General features: G+C 35.1%; 1 protein-coding gene across 2 annotated transcripts in view; it reads left to right on the forward strand.

Annotated features, from left to right (window-relative positions):
- Window positions 1-15,573, forward strand: part of Lrrc4c (leucine rich repeat containing 4C) — a 1,191,813-nt gene that overhangs the window by 210,715 nt on the left and 965,525 nt on the right. Inside the window, exon 2 of one of the 2 annotated variants that reach the window (XM_021194266.2) lies at window positions 8,355-8,535. The exons of the other annotated variant lie outside the window; for it this stretch is intronic. The gene's annotated coding sequence lies outside the window, so the exon portion shown is untranslated. The remainder of the gene's footprint in view (window positions 1-8,354; window positions 8,536-15,573) is intronic. 2 annotated transcript variants of the gene reach the window in all.

Genomic DNA, 15,573 nt, shown 5'->3' on the forward strand with positions numbered 1-15,573 from the left:
GCCTCAAAGAATAAAATCCATTTCAGTTTCTCATGCTTGCAGATATATACAAGGTAGACTTAGAGCAATGTATAACTAAACAAAAGCTTGTATTGATCCTGCTAACACGTGATTCTGAAATAATATTGAACATTAACAATTTTCAACAATTAACATTTTTTTCTAAACATAATATGTGCATAATGAATTTTGCACATAAATTTGCTTATACTCAATGTGAGTGTAAAATTCTGTTTTATGTGCTAATTTCTCTATAGAGAAAAATAGAGTGATACATATCATCATGGCAATTTCTAGTCATCCATTTTTGAATACAGGTACATATTTAGATGATTTTCCAGATTAACATATTTTTACTTTGCTATTATAATATAATAACATAGATATTAATGTAATTATTCAGAGTAATTTTATATATTATAATTAATATTAAAACCAATGTGTAGTTAGAACACAAACAGTGAATATTTACTTTCCTCTTAAAGTTCAAAACTTCCATGATGGTCTTTCTTATGACTCTTTAATCATTCAGATCTGGAAGATAGCTTCTCTGAATTCCATCTGGTTTACTGATACATATGACTTTTCTAGTAAGAACACAAAGCACTCTTTATTTCTTTTAAATACCCATTACAACTTATGTATACTTAAAGTATTTGTTCAATGAATGTCTAAAGAAAGAACATTCAATCTATTTCATTTTAATAGTTATTTCCAAGGCTCATTGTCAACATAATTACTTGTTTTGACAATTGTCCAAAAGATTGTATATTCTCATATGCAGAGTGGTTAAAGTTCAAATACAAGCTCTTTCAGTGAGGTATATTATAATTGACAGAACTAATCACTGGAATAAGCATTAACACTGACAGAATAAACTTGAATGGGCAGCTAATTCCGAAGCTTGTTAGCCGTTCTTATTTGATTTTGAGTCTTCCCTGGCTTTTGTTCTCCCTATGCTATGAGCATTCCTAGTCAATCTTGTCTTCTTCTTAAAGAAAAATATTCATGCTGAGTTCTTTAAACTATGATTTGAAATACAAGAAATCAGAGAAAGATAATGTTTACATATACCTTAATAAGAGTTTATAACTAGAATGTTATTTATTTCTCATTACACACTCACTCAACAGATGGATATTTTGGGAATACAGGCTGAGGTCTTACCCACAAAAGGTAGGATATATATATATTTTCAACTCTAAATAAATGTTTAAAATAAACAGATTTTCACCAGTCTATATATAAAAATAAATTAAAATGCTGTGGAAAATAATGAAGACGTATTTTAGGAATTGATATAGAAAATAATAAATCCAATGGTTCATAGACAAACTTGTCTCAGAAAGGGATTCTGAGTCTTCAGAATGAGTTAGGTGAATCACATCAATTAACAATTTAAAGAAATATCTACTTGCTTGCACTGAAATGAAATACCAGGGCCCAGTCAAACTAAAAGCAACTTGAAAACAGGGAATTATAGGAGATCTTAATAATTAAAAGAATGAACATTAGTATTCTAAACGTTTTAAACTCACTGTGGGAAGAGAGCACAGTAACATTATAACAATAAAGGTTAGCTTGAAAATTATATACAATTTGCGATTATATATGAAGCCAAAGTAATTTAAGAATAAATGTAAGTAGTAAGAAAAAAAAGTGTATGTTGATAGTCAAACAGTATGGATGGAGCTTGGGAACTCTTATGAAAGAATAGGAGGAAGGGTTGTGGGCCCAGAGGGGATAGGAACTCCACAGGAAGACCAACAGAGTCAACTAACCTGGACCCTCGGGACTCAAGAGTCTGAACCACTAACCAAAGAACATATACTGGCTTTACCAAGATCTCTCCGCGCATATGTAGCAGATGTGCAGCTTGGTCTAACTTTGGGTCCTGAAAAAGTGGAACAGGGGCTATCCCAAAAAGGTGTTGCCTGTACCTGGGATATGTTCTTCGAGCTTGGCTGCCTGGTCTGGCCTCAGTGCAAGAGGAAGTGCCTAGCATTACAGAGATTTGAAGTGCCAGGGATGGGGAATACACAGGGGGCTCCCACCCTCTCAGAAGGAGGGGAGGATTTGGGAGGTGGGGTGGCCGGAAGTAGGACAGTGAGCGAGATATAAAATGAATAAGTAAAAAATAAAACTTAATTTTTAAAAAAAATGTGTGTAGAATGCTGAACATTACCTTGAGGTCCTTAGCTACAGAGGAAAAGACAGAAACTTAGGTTTAGCAGAGAATCAAAGTTAGCAAAATAAAGTAGGTCACCTCTCCATCTGAAAGAATGTGTGCTGAAGATGTTTCTGAAAACTATGGGGAACCTTATGTATCTATGGTCTTTACTGATAGCACATGGATAAGAGATATTATTGTGTCCTTTATTGTTTAAGACTAATTTACATAACAAATTAACATGGATTGGTAATAGAAGTTTGTTGCAAATATGCTCTTAAATTATATTTGGTTAGGAAAGATATCAGGCATCTTGATTACATAAACTTGTGTTTTTGTTAAAATGTATAAGTAAAATTCGAAGACTGAAAGGGGGAAAAAGAATAAGGAAGATGATCTAACCAAAAGTTGGATGAACATGTTAATAAAATTTATGGAGGCCAACTAGGAAAAGGAGGCTTTATCTCAGGAGTTAAGGAATTAAATATGAAAAAGACAAAATATGTGTTAATTATTACTTACATATTTGTTTTGGAAAAATATGAGAATAATGAAGCAGAATGTAAGTAATCTCAGAGCATAGAGGTCGTGCTGGGTGTGATGGTGGTATACATGTATATGTAACAGGAAAGTAATCACAAGAACAAGCTAGGACATATATATGGCTGCTAAGCAAATGCAGTGTTTTATACCCTTTACTTAATATGGAATTTAAATTATTCACTTTTAAATACAGTTTTAAATACAGTTTTAAAATATGTGCAATATAGTAATATACCTTACCTTCTGCAGTTATAATGAAATTTCATTGTGTGTAGAATATTTCCTAGAGGAAACAAAAATATGTGATATATACTAACCATATGAATGGGAAAAAAGAACTACAAGATGCACAAGATGATACTAAGGAGAGGAAATAGAAGATATTTTAAAATGAGAAAGATTCTTTCACTTGAATTATAGGAGTTTAGGGAGAAGACTTAATGGTTAAAACAGCCGCTGCCCAAGCATAGAAACTAGAATTTAGATTCCTGGGATATACATAAACACCAGGAAGTTACAGCAGCCCTGTTGAGTTTCTAGCATCTTGAAAATAGAGATGAGGGAGGATGCCTATAGCAAGATGGCTATGCAGACTAAAAACATTAGAGAACTCTGGATTTAATTCAGAGATCCTAACTCAATTAGTTGAATGGACAGCAATCAAAGAAGACTCCTGATATTTCTCTCTCTCTCTCTCTCTCTCTCTCTCTCTCTNCACACACACACACACACATACACACACACATCTCACAACATTTGCTCAGAAGGAAAACATACCCATATACATATACAATTGTACACAAATTCATACATATCGCATATGTACAGGAGGAAAAACTATTCAGATTATGAATATTGTCTCCTAGACTGTAATGTTGGGAGGTAATTTAGACTCTATCATCAGCAGTTGGCTAAAAAGGTGACAAGGCTGTGTATGAGTGGAAGAACAGAAGGACAATCAGGAAAATGCTTATATTCTATTGTTTGATTAAGGAGACAAGGGAAAACCATGCATTCCTTGATAGAAACAGAAAAGACCTTTGAAATCAGAATACTTAAAAAGTGAACTATTCTGTGTAGTTTGTTTGTAGAGGAAAAGAGGACAGTGGCTATAAATGGAAGGTTGTACCTATGTGTCAAGACATATATACTCGTGTGTGTGCAGGAGTAGGGGTAAGGATTTGATCATTCTTTAAAAGAATAAGCCAGCAGCATAGTAGCCAAGGAGAATGTAAAACTAGTGGTGTAACTGACAGGGGTGCTATCAAAGACAAGAGAGGTTAAATCAAGAACACAGACGGATGAGCTAGTCCAATGGAAGGAAAATTAGTTGCTTTGACATTTGAAGAAGGAAACTGAATTCTCAGTAGTGAGAATAATAAGAGTTTTCATGCAGGAAAGACAGGACATTGAAGTTTACGTCTCTCAGCCTAAAATTAGTCTGTGGAAAATATAAAAACAATGTTTTCCTTTGAGGAAAAAATATATGTATGTCTTGATGATACGGCTTTTCTTTATGAGGAGTCTGGACAGAGGAATGAGAGAGCTATGTAAAGAATTTCTCTGGTTGGCTGAGAGCATCCACCTCTGTATTTGCCAGGCACTGGTAGAGCCTCTCAGGAGACAGCTATATCAGACTCTTGTCATCAAGCACTTGTTGGCATCCACAATAGTGTCTGGGTTTGTTGACTGTATATGGGATGGATCTCTGGGGGGGGGGGCAGTCCCTGGATGACCTATTCTTCAGACTCTGCTCCACATTTTGTCTCTATAACTCCTCCCATGGGTATTTTGTTCCCCCTTCTAAGAAGGACCGAAGTATCCACACTTTGGTCTTCCTTCTTCTTGAGCTTCATGTGGTCTGTGAATTGTAACTTAGGTATTCTGAGCTTCTGAACTAATCCACTCCCTTGCTCCTATGAAGGCTTTATGACCCAGTGTAGGGGAATGCTAGGACCAGGAAATGGGAGTGGGTTGGTTGGTTAGCAGGGGAAAGGGGAGGGGATAGGGAGTTTTTGGAGGAGAAACCAGGAAAGGGGATAACATTTGAAATATAAATAAAGAAAATATCTAATTTTTTTTTAAAAAATTATATTAACGGGAACACAAGTTTCCAGCCTATTGTGCATTTTCTCATTTTTCTGTATGTGAGCAATCCTTTCACGGAGCTCCAAACTATCTCATTGATTTCAGAAAGCCATGACAAGTCCACCGAGGAAGAGGATACATAGTAGGTACTTGGCAAGGCTTTTGGGAACAGACCAAGATTTCAGTTTTCCAAAATATGCATATAGAGGTTGCAGTCCTAATTGAATACATAACCTGTACCTACAGTTTTGTAAAATGATTAATATACTGCTAGAACTCCAAGCAGTCATGCCTCGTGACAGGCTTCTCTATGTCCCTTCAAGAGGATCACACTCTAAGTGACACAGGAAGATCAGTATCCTCCTGAGTTGAGTGGCGTGGGCCGATGTTGGACTTCTGTGATTTATTAAATGTCCTTCTGTGATATTTCCCTGTAACCCCCATTCTCTTGTTCTGAAGAGAGGTGTCAATCTGATTGGTGTTTTATGAGCACAGGTCATAAGGTACTTTCCAAGTTGTTGCAGTCATCCATTGAGTGTTTTATTGTATTTCAGATACCTGAGGTAGCTGGCAAAACAAAAAAAGCAAATGTTTTCATCACATAAAAGACTCCACATACATACCTTAATAGTGTTAAACTATTATTCTCAGTGCACAATGCTTAATGTCACATAACCCATGCAGAACATAAGACTACCTCTTATGAATCAGGTATTACTCCCATTCATCATCCCAGTACCCAGGGAGGTAGATGTTTGGCATAGAATATTGAGTGTAAGGACCCTTCTAGATTTAGTTAATTACTCCAGTATCAATTGGATTCATATGATGTCTGAATTGAACAACTGTGGATTGAGGGAAATATTGAATTAATTGTCTTGTCTGTAGGTTTTTTTTTTTTTTTTTTTTTCGAGACAGGGTTTTTCTGTATAGCACTGGCTGTCCTGGAACTCACTTTGTAGACCAGGCTAGCCTTGAACTCAGAAATCTGCCTGCCTCTGCCTCCCAAGTGCTGGGATTAAAGGCGTGTGCTACCACCGCCGGCTTTGTCTGTAGTTTTGATGGACAAGGAAATGCTGCCTTCTTTTAGTATTCAAATATCAACTTTATCATCATTAAAGCTCTATGTATAAATGCACATAAGGTCCAAATCCATTTTTTACCAGTCTAGTGTTACTAGTAGGCTAAAATTAGTCCCTAGATTGGGGATCATACTCATGGAGTCAATACATCATCTCATGGGTAAAGATGTGCCTCATTCTTTCCAAGAAACAACAGTTCAAAATCAATGCTGCCCAAACCCCTGACTTTGTGAGGAGATGACCTCCTGACCCACACCTTACTGAGGAGCTATTAGCATTTGATAGATATTGAGGAGAGCCTCTATCTATAGCCACTTGTAAGTTCTCCGTGTACTAAATTACCCTATAACTTATACAGGTAAATTGTACCACCATTTTCCTAAACAAATGTCATCTCCAATTTTATTCTAAATATGTATTGTTATAGTCATGGATAAGTGTGACTCACAATTCTCTTCCAAAAAGCTTCCATTTGCAAAAGTTATAGACTCTTAAAGGGATCCACAACTAAATAATCCTGATCAAAATTCAGGAATAAGTGATCACTGAGAGATACCTAACCAATTGATACATCTACAACACAATCCCTATAACTAAGGATCAAAGAAAAATAGAGAGAGAAGAAAGATTACAAACTCAAAGCCCTAGTACATCTACACTACATAGTGTCCCCTCTAGACAGAAAACACAATATATACCCATGAAATATCAATATTAAGGTTCCTTATATACAAACAGTAAAACAATAGAGGGAATTCTATAAGGTCTTTTTCATAACTGAGTATCTACAGGAACCCAATGTCTTCTAAGAAAGATAGGCTCACTCATAGGCTGTCTGTCCATTTCCAAGTGCTCATCCATGGATGCATTTATATATGTACAGTGCTTAATAGATTCAATTAGTTGTATATACACAGTGTGTGTTTGAGTATGTGTATGATTATGTGCTTTTGTAGCAATAATTAACTTATTAATTTATAAAAAGCAGGAACATATATTGAGAGGAGGAATGGAAAAGAGTGACATAATGGTGTTTATATGTAACATTCTTAAAGAATTTTAAGAAAGATTAAATCTAACAAAATTAAGAGGATACGTTATTGAGGAACACAATAGTTGAAAGTTGAAATGAGTATGTAAATTACCATATGTCCTTCTATACATTTATGAAATCCTCAAAAATATAAAATAGAACCACTGGTAAATGTCTTATATACTTCTTATGAGCAGACAAATGGTGATATTTACTTCTGCCTAATACCTCTAAGAAAGGCAAAGCTGTACGAGGAGAAAAAACAAAATGATTCTCTCTAAACATGGCACATGTATGTTCCGTAAAACCAAAACAAAGCATCAAATAAACAAGCATTGTCAATAACAAATAAATCCTTCCAACTGTATTCATTTGAAACATTTAGGTTTTCCCTTTCTGCTTCCATACTGTGAGCTTGATTGATGAGTGCATTGATTCATTCAGGATAAAGCACCCAGTAGCTCACACACCAATATCAATGAAAAAGCACTGTATCAGAAGAATTCAGTGTATTAGATTCAGAGTACAAACCCCCACTGGTTTGTGGGCAGTGCACAGATTTAGACTTCAGGAGACTTGTAAAAGCTACTTTAAAAAGTCACAGTTCATCTGGCTGGCATTATTAGGAACTGGCACATACCAGCTATGTATTAATAGTGGCCTAAACTCTGAATCTTCTATGAATATGTGCAGGTGGTAGAATGCTCTCCCTTTCTGTGGCATGGTCAGCATAAGCTGTAGATACCCAGTTCTTTAACATACTTGAATATGTCTTGATACCTCTTTTTTTTTTTTTTTTACCAGACAATATTGCTTCAAGAGTGTGGTTGTATCTGTCACTCATGAAGACTGTGAGTGGCTGGCTCTTTCTTTGAATGCCAGTAGTACGTATAGATAAGGATTTCTTAACTTTCAGCATAAGCATGATTTTTTTGCTTCAGTAAATGGTAGGTTCAACAAAAAAGTGTAATTATTAAATGGACACTATTTTATGGATTAATGAGTGAATGAATACAAAGAGAAGTAGAACCAGAACTAGTGATAATTTTCCCCTCCACTAAACCCCTGTATTGCTTCCTCTTTCTAGTACATGCAAAAAGAGAAACGAAGTAAGGCTGTGTGTTTCTCTAGCAAAACCTAACTCTCTTGTATACGCTTGTTTTTCCATTCTCCAATCTGAAAGACATGATCATTTCCTTTCAAATATAGCACACCTTATCAGCAATTAACTTGAAGCCCATAAGATAATGGCTGTAATTCTTGTGCAGGACATATATTTGTTTGTCTTCATTTCTTTTGGAAAAGGATAAAAATCTCTCTTTTTAAAAATGATCCCCAGGTATTAAATTCTAAATCATAACAACAGGTAGCATTTTCAAATGTCGGTATGCGTGAATGGTATGATAAACACATAGATTATCTCATTTAATCTTCACAGAAACCAAATGAAGTGTTTACTGTCATTATCTCTATTTGATGAAGAGGATACTGAGGCTCAAAGAGACTTAATAACTTGTCCAAGATCACCTAATGCTGAATAATCAAGAGTGAGTGCCATGAAAGAACAAAGACCAGCCTGGACCAGCATATTTTTGAGAGGATAAGCCACAGGGTAGCAGGTGAGCAAATTTCTCTATTTTAATGGAACTGAACACCTAAATATCAGACCAAGAGGGGCACAAGAACTCAGTCATTAGCTTATCTCATTGAGAGGGTCACCGACCTGAAAAAAAAAAAAAATCAGAGATTGAATCTGAGACTTTGAAGTTACATTTCTGAGAAGTAGGCACATGAGTTGACTTATCATTTGTAAATAGCTCTTGAATGTGATATAAGATTCATGTCATCTTGTGTTTTCAGTGGTGTGGTGATAGAGATTGCTGGTCCTGAGCTTTTCTTTAGTCCCATGAACACCTCAGAATGCCTAACTTAAATACTTTGCTCTGTAGACAGTTTCTACAAGCTATTGATAGTGAGTTTCCAAATAATTTGGGTCTCTGGTGCATGATAACTGCATTTCAGGAAGGCAGGCCTGCTGGGTTTCCAATCTCACAAATAACTTTTCCTGTCACTTAAATAAAGTCAGTGGTGGAACTGTCCTAGGAGTATTCTGTGGTCTGAAACCCTTAGTCACATGCTGTTGACAAGGCGCACTTGTTATGAAGTGGTGTGCCATGTCAGGAATAACACAATCAATAGCTTTCCCCTTATATACTTTTCTTTTGTTTGTAGTTGACCATTTCCAATACTTAGGTACCATTCTCTCATCTTTCATCTTTATCTCACCGCTGTGGTACTCCGTGATCCAATATAATGTAAAATGTAACTTGGTTGTGGAAATCCTAAGTCAATGTGTTGTTGGCCAGAAGATTGATGAGTTTATTCTCTGGATTAACAATGAGAAGTGGGGACAGGGCAAGTCTAGACTGACATAAAGAAATGAATTGAAATTCAGAATTTTTGACTTCTCTTGTGTGTGGCAACATCTTTGGGAACTGTGTGTCAGATGCACTGAAATACTGTTGCTGTGGGTTTGTTATCTTAAACTCTATTTGTAAATACCACAAATACAATTTATTTCTGTCTAAATATCTCAATTTAAATTAATGTATTCATAAACTTTATACACACAAAATATCTCAAACTAATAGATTTCATTTATAATTTAACAACAGGAGTATCTTTGCAAGTCAGTAGATAGCCATGTGTCATAGATGTGATATAGTTTTTACTCTACTGGAGGTAATAAGCTACTTGTTTAAAAAATAGCTGTTTTTTCTTTTATGTCTCTAGCTGCATATGTAGCAGAAGATGGCCTAATCGGCCATCACTGGGAAGAGAGGCCCCTTGGTCTTGCAAACTTTATATGACCCAGCACAAGGGAAGGCCTGGGCCAAGTAGTGGGAGTGGGTGGGTAGGGGAGCAGGGGCTGGGGGATGTTATCGGGAACTTTCGGGATAGCATTTGAAATGTAAATAAAGAAAATAATAATTTAAAAAAAAAGAAAAAAATAGTTGTTTTTAACAAGGCAACTATGCTCAAAAACAGGTCATGATTCTTCTATTGTGAAAATTATTAGATTCTTTGAATTTTCATAAGATAACAATATGATTAGTATGTTTATTTATATCATACTGTTTATGTTTGAAATGAGATAAATATAATACGAGAAATTGATTATCATTTGTGCTTTATCTCACAAAATCTTATGGTTCTTAGAACAAAAGAGCAATCCTTCTGAAAAGAATGTAGTTTATAATTTTCTGATTGTATCTTGTACTGTAAGTGTTCTTAGATATGTAGACAGACACATACGTATGTCTGGACACAGATCTGGAAACATGATCTGTTCTCTAAAGAACCCACTGTGTTGTCTATATAGCCAGAGAGAGCAGGGAAGGGCAAGCAGAGGCAGAGGCAGAGAGAGAGACAGAGATAGAGACAGAGACAGAGACAGAGACAGAGACAGAGACAGAGCCAGAGGGAGAGGGAGAGGGAGAGGGGGGCGGGACGAGGGAGTGAGATAATTTGTGAAAAGCAGAGATTCCTTTTTTATAGATTTATGTTACAGGCAATATTTCAGCCTAAGAGCACGGACACTTATTTGCTACTTGGATGCCCTTGAAAAATTACTTCATCTCCTGCATTGTTTCCATTGTTGTCAGAAGGACCACAATAACAGCACTGACCTCAAAATTTATTATCAAAATCAGTAACGCTGTGCATATGAAGAATGAAGAATTGTGTCTAGCATAAAGAAAGCACTCACCAAACATCTTCACAGTTGTTTTTATTTCATAATGCATAAAGTTTCCCATTACTCAGGAAAAGTATGCCAGTCAGAAATGGTATCAACCTTGATTTGGGTTTCAATATTTGTTGATTGTAAAGGAAGCCTTTACAACTCTCTAGTTGTCTCTTAATGGATATCAAGGTTGAATCAGACTTTGTGTTTAGAGCCCCCCACGGTGCCTTTTCTGTGTTATTGAAACTGGTTTGCAGAGCACTCTCTCCAGTCCACCATGGTCAGTCCACAGTTTCTGAATACATTTTGATTCTTGAGTGAAGTTCTTAAAGACTCAAACAAGCTCGAGCTTGGCAAGAGGAGCAGATATGAGCGCATCATCGAACTGCACTTCTGAGACCAGAGCTGGAGAAGAATTAAGTAAACATTTCCTTTCACTCTCATAAACAAACTAACAAAAAATCCTTACTTTTAAATGGGAGGCAGAAGGTTAACCCACTGTGTGTAACAATTCTTTTTTCCTATTGCACAATGAAAAAAAAAATACCTTGGCAAGTAAGTAGAAATATTTTTAGGCTGTGGGAGGTTCAACAGCCTTAAGCACCTTTATGTAGAAGCACCTATACACATCTCACTGCATTTCAAGAAGGTTCAGCCATTGATGGAGTGTAACTTAAAAGCCACCTTTCTGTTTTGGCTACTGCTAACTGGCTCTGGTGTGCTTTCTTTCCTGCTGGTCCTTTTCCATTTGACTTTCTTCCTGATGCCCCATTCTTTGATTTGCTTTAGATAATCTGAAAATACTGACTGTAGAGGCCAAGGGTGAGAGGGTTTTTCTTCCTCACTAAACTTCATGTAGCAATTCGCTTTTCTCACTTCCAGGGTGACTTTGCAATCTTTTGGTAAATACTTCATATTTGTGTGTTGTGATCATATAGAAGTGAAAATGAACAATTCTGCTTAATAACTTAATCGTCTCACTTCAGTTTCAGAGAAAAACAAAACCAAAATGCTGAACCAAATTATTAATTATGATTTAAGTTTTGAGATGGTTTTTAGCTCTAATAAAATGGTGAAAATAACAGTGGATTTACTGTTGCTACTTTAAACCTTTAACATCCAATGTCTTTCAAATCAAAAAATTGAATGCTTATCCTTTTAAGAGAGAAAATGTAAACTTAGCTTAGGTAGCCAATTTATATACTACATGAAAGTTAATAAATCTCAAATTAAATCCTGTACATTAAATCAGACATTTCCAGACTCAGATATCTTCAAACCATGGTATGCAGAGTTTATGATTGCTGAAATCCCAGGTCCTTTCTGTGTTCAGCACACATCCTGGTAAGCTAAGAAGAACCAGCACCCTAAAGTATAACCCTTTCTTCTTGTGTACGGATGGCTAAGCAACAGGAAGCTTATTACTTTTAGTGCATTCTTAAATAAAGGAAATGTTAAATGTGTATTCATTCTTCAGTGGATGCTTTAAATACTTCCTAGCTTTGCTTCATAATATTCAAGTTGGGTAATAACTGAACTAGATTTTGTTTTCTGCCCTTGTAGAAGCCATGCCCATTTAGGGAAGAGAATCACCCAAATATCTAAGAACACACTGCATGATTTCTGTGTAGAACTATGGAAGCACAGAGAAGGGCAAGCCCATGTTTACATGGAAAGAGACACTGAGTGAGGCTGAATATCACCAAAAGAAAGACTTAGTTAGGTAAATTTTGCATGGTAAGTGGATTTTTACTAGGAATATAAAGTATTTTAATGTCAAATTCCTACTCCAATGCATTCCCAGTTACCTACTACCTCACACAATGCATGAAGCAAAATGTAATTGCTCTGCTTTCTCCTCTTTTTGTCATTTAGATGATTCCCAGCCTTAGGAAGAAGCAACAAAGAAAACCTTTGTGCTTTTGTATATGGTGTATTTGATTGACTCTAGTCTTAGAGCTCAGTCTTACATGCGTTTCACTCACACACTGGACCACAATGCTTTTTACAACTTGGTTATATGTTCTCAAGATAATATTATTAAGTAACATTGCTTGCTGTTTAGGCAAACTTAGGTAGGAAATATTAATATTTCTTTTGTTATTTGACCTTGGACAAGTTGATTAAACTTCACTATTGTTTAAGGGCTTCTTATTTTAAATGGAGATAGACAAGATTTTTATTTAAATGTTTGATATTATAACATAAATACATCATTTACCATTTCCCCAAATCCTCCCATATATCTCATTTTGCTCTAACATATGGATGCTTTCATTAATTGTTGATATATATCATGTATATTATATATGAACACTGTGATATATATATATATATATATATATATATATATATATATCACAAACAAAAACAAAACAAAACAAAAACATAGGGAATATAGATAAGTAAAAAAAACACTAGAAAATCAGTATTAACTACTCATTTACATGTCAAAGAAGTACAATGACATTGAGATAAACAATGTTGAAATCAGCAAATATATCATCCAAATGACCAAAAAGAGGAGACAGTAAATAAACTTGTTATGTGCATTGGATAAGTTAGTAGGGAACTATAAATAACATTGTAATAGAGAAGTAACTGGAAATTAATATTCAATATAATATATTCCTGGTAAAATCAATTTATCACATAATATATATACATATATGTAAATTTCAAATATTCATATTTATAAATATATATGCAAGCTTTTATGTTTCAAAATATAAAGACAATAATAGTTATATTAAATTATGCTTTAGTAATTAGATAATAAATATTTATTGATTCACATATTTTGAACATAGGGCTCAGGTAACTTCTAACCCTGCTATGATAACCAGGTGTTCTACCTGTGTTAATTTCCCATCTTTAGTTACCCTAATAAGAATTAAGCAATGACTGCAGAGTGAAAAGAGGAGCTTATGTTACATTCATCATGTGAATCAAATCTCATTTAATTGATCATATTACTTTATGTTAGTTGCTATTACTCTATGCTCAGAAAGTATGCTTTTGGTGTAGAAATGTTTTAGTACTAAGGAGACAAATGTCTATATTTTATTCCAAAACTTATTTTATTCTACCCCTGTCAGTCTGTAGGAACTTTAGTCAGATTAACATAAAAGAGCATAAGAATGTGTGTTCTTTCTTCTCTTAGTAATTGAGTCACCTATATAAACATGTTGGGTAGACAGAATCCATCTTCAAGCTATCATTGTGCTTTAGAAACAACCTGGGTCCCATTACTTACTGAAGGAGAAGGGACACTGTGCGAAGCATACACTTCTCCCACAATGCTCTGTGTGTCTCACTTTCTGCATTATATTGATGTGGGGTATTGCCTTGAAGGACTTGGATTTATTTTTGAACTCCTGTCAGCGCTCCATAATTAACATTGCCCAGAAGAGAAATGCTATTTTGCCTCCTGCATCATCAACATAACTGTCAGCAAATAAGAAAGTCCTCTTTGCCATTACAGCTCTTAATGTAGGAAGCAGAATAGAACAGCTGGATGACTCTACACTGGGCTGTTATGGGGACTAGAATTTGGTACGATACATTGTAGCACCTACCCACCTATTTTTGCTTTAAAAATGGGTGTTGAAATTCCATTTTAATCCCAATATATTTTTTTTTTTTGGTGATCTATATTCCATAATATAATTCATGGTTTTCTATCCTGTAATTTTGCTGAAATTTATAACAGCAATAGGTAATTAAACTTTTCATGAAATGAAAGATAGTAATAGCTCAGTCTTACTTTACTACATGAGAGGTATCTAAGCACAGATCTTTAATAGTCAAAATTTTCTGTAGCCTCTACATTTTCAGTTTGCTCAAAAGTAGCATAAAATAATGTAAGGTAATTTTCTTATATGAGGTGGTGCTTATATAATAAGTTTTAAGTTTTAAGTGCATGCATAGTAGTATATTGAAATGATATAGGCACTTCAAAAATCATTTTGACATGTTTTAAAAGTTAGAACAGTTCATTTTCAATACAGCCCAGAGATTTTACTATTTTTTCTCCTCCAAACTAAAAACACAGATCCATACAACAGTTTTTACAATATTTACGGAAATATTATTCCCAGTATCCCTGAGCTGAAAATAACTCAAATGTCAACTTATTAATTGATAAATTGATAAACAAAATGTTAAATATTTATACAACTGAAATCACTTATAAATTTCAAAATATAATGAAGTACTGATGTATGTTGCAACAGAAATAAACTATTAAAACAATTATACTGTGTGAACATAGACACAAAATGTCACATAGTTTAAGAACATTATAATGAAATCAAATCAATATTGTATTAAATGCCAAAAATAAGCAAATACATAGAAAGCAAAAGTGAACTCATGCCAGATATTTTCTACAGAACTAAGCTAACAAGTCTCACATAGAGTTTTCAGAGAGTGAGTCTGAGCCTGGATACCTGAGTTCAACTCCTGAGACACACATGGTGTAAAGAAAGAACCAGATCCTGCAAGTTGTCTCTGACTTCTGGATGCTTACTGTGGTGAAGAGGCATCATCATCTGTCCTTACAAGCAAATGAGTAAATATGATTTAAAAAAAAATCCAAGAAAACTACTCGTAAGCCTGGCACAGAAGGAACAAGACTCACGGCATACTGAGGCTGATTTTAGTTTTTGAATGTTGGTCTAAAACACTAGCTTGACTACTAACAAAGAAGTGAATTCAGTTATTGAGGCAAGGGAGATAGAAATGATGAAATGTTCGAAACCACAATTATTCGTGATCATTATGCAAGCATGTGGTGATATAAAAAACTACTAAGCCGGGCGTGGTGGCGCACGCCTTTAATCCCAGCACTCGGGAGGCAGAGGCAGGTGGATTTCTGAGTTCGAGGCCAGCCTGGTCTACAGAGTGAGTT

This window comes from Mus pahari, chromosome 3, assembly GCF_900095145.1.
Source record: "Mus pahari chromosome 3, PAHARI_EIJ_v1.1, whole genome shotgun sequence".
Taxonomy (NCBI): Eukaryota; Metazoa; Chordata; class Mammalia; order Rodentia; family Muridae; genus Mus; species Mus pahari.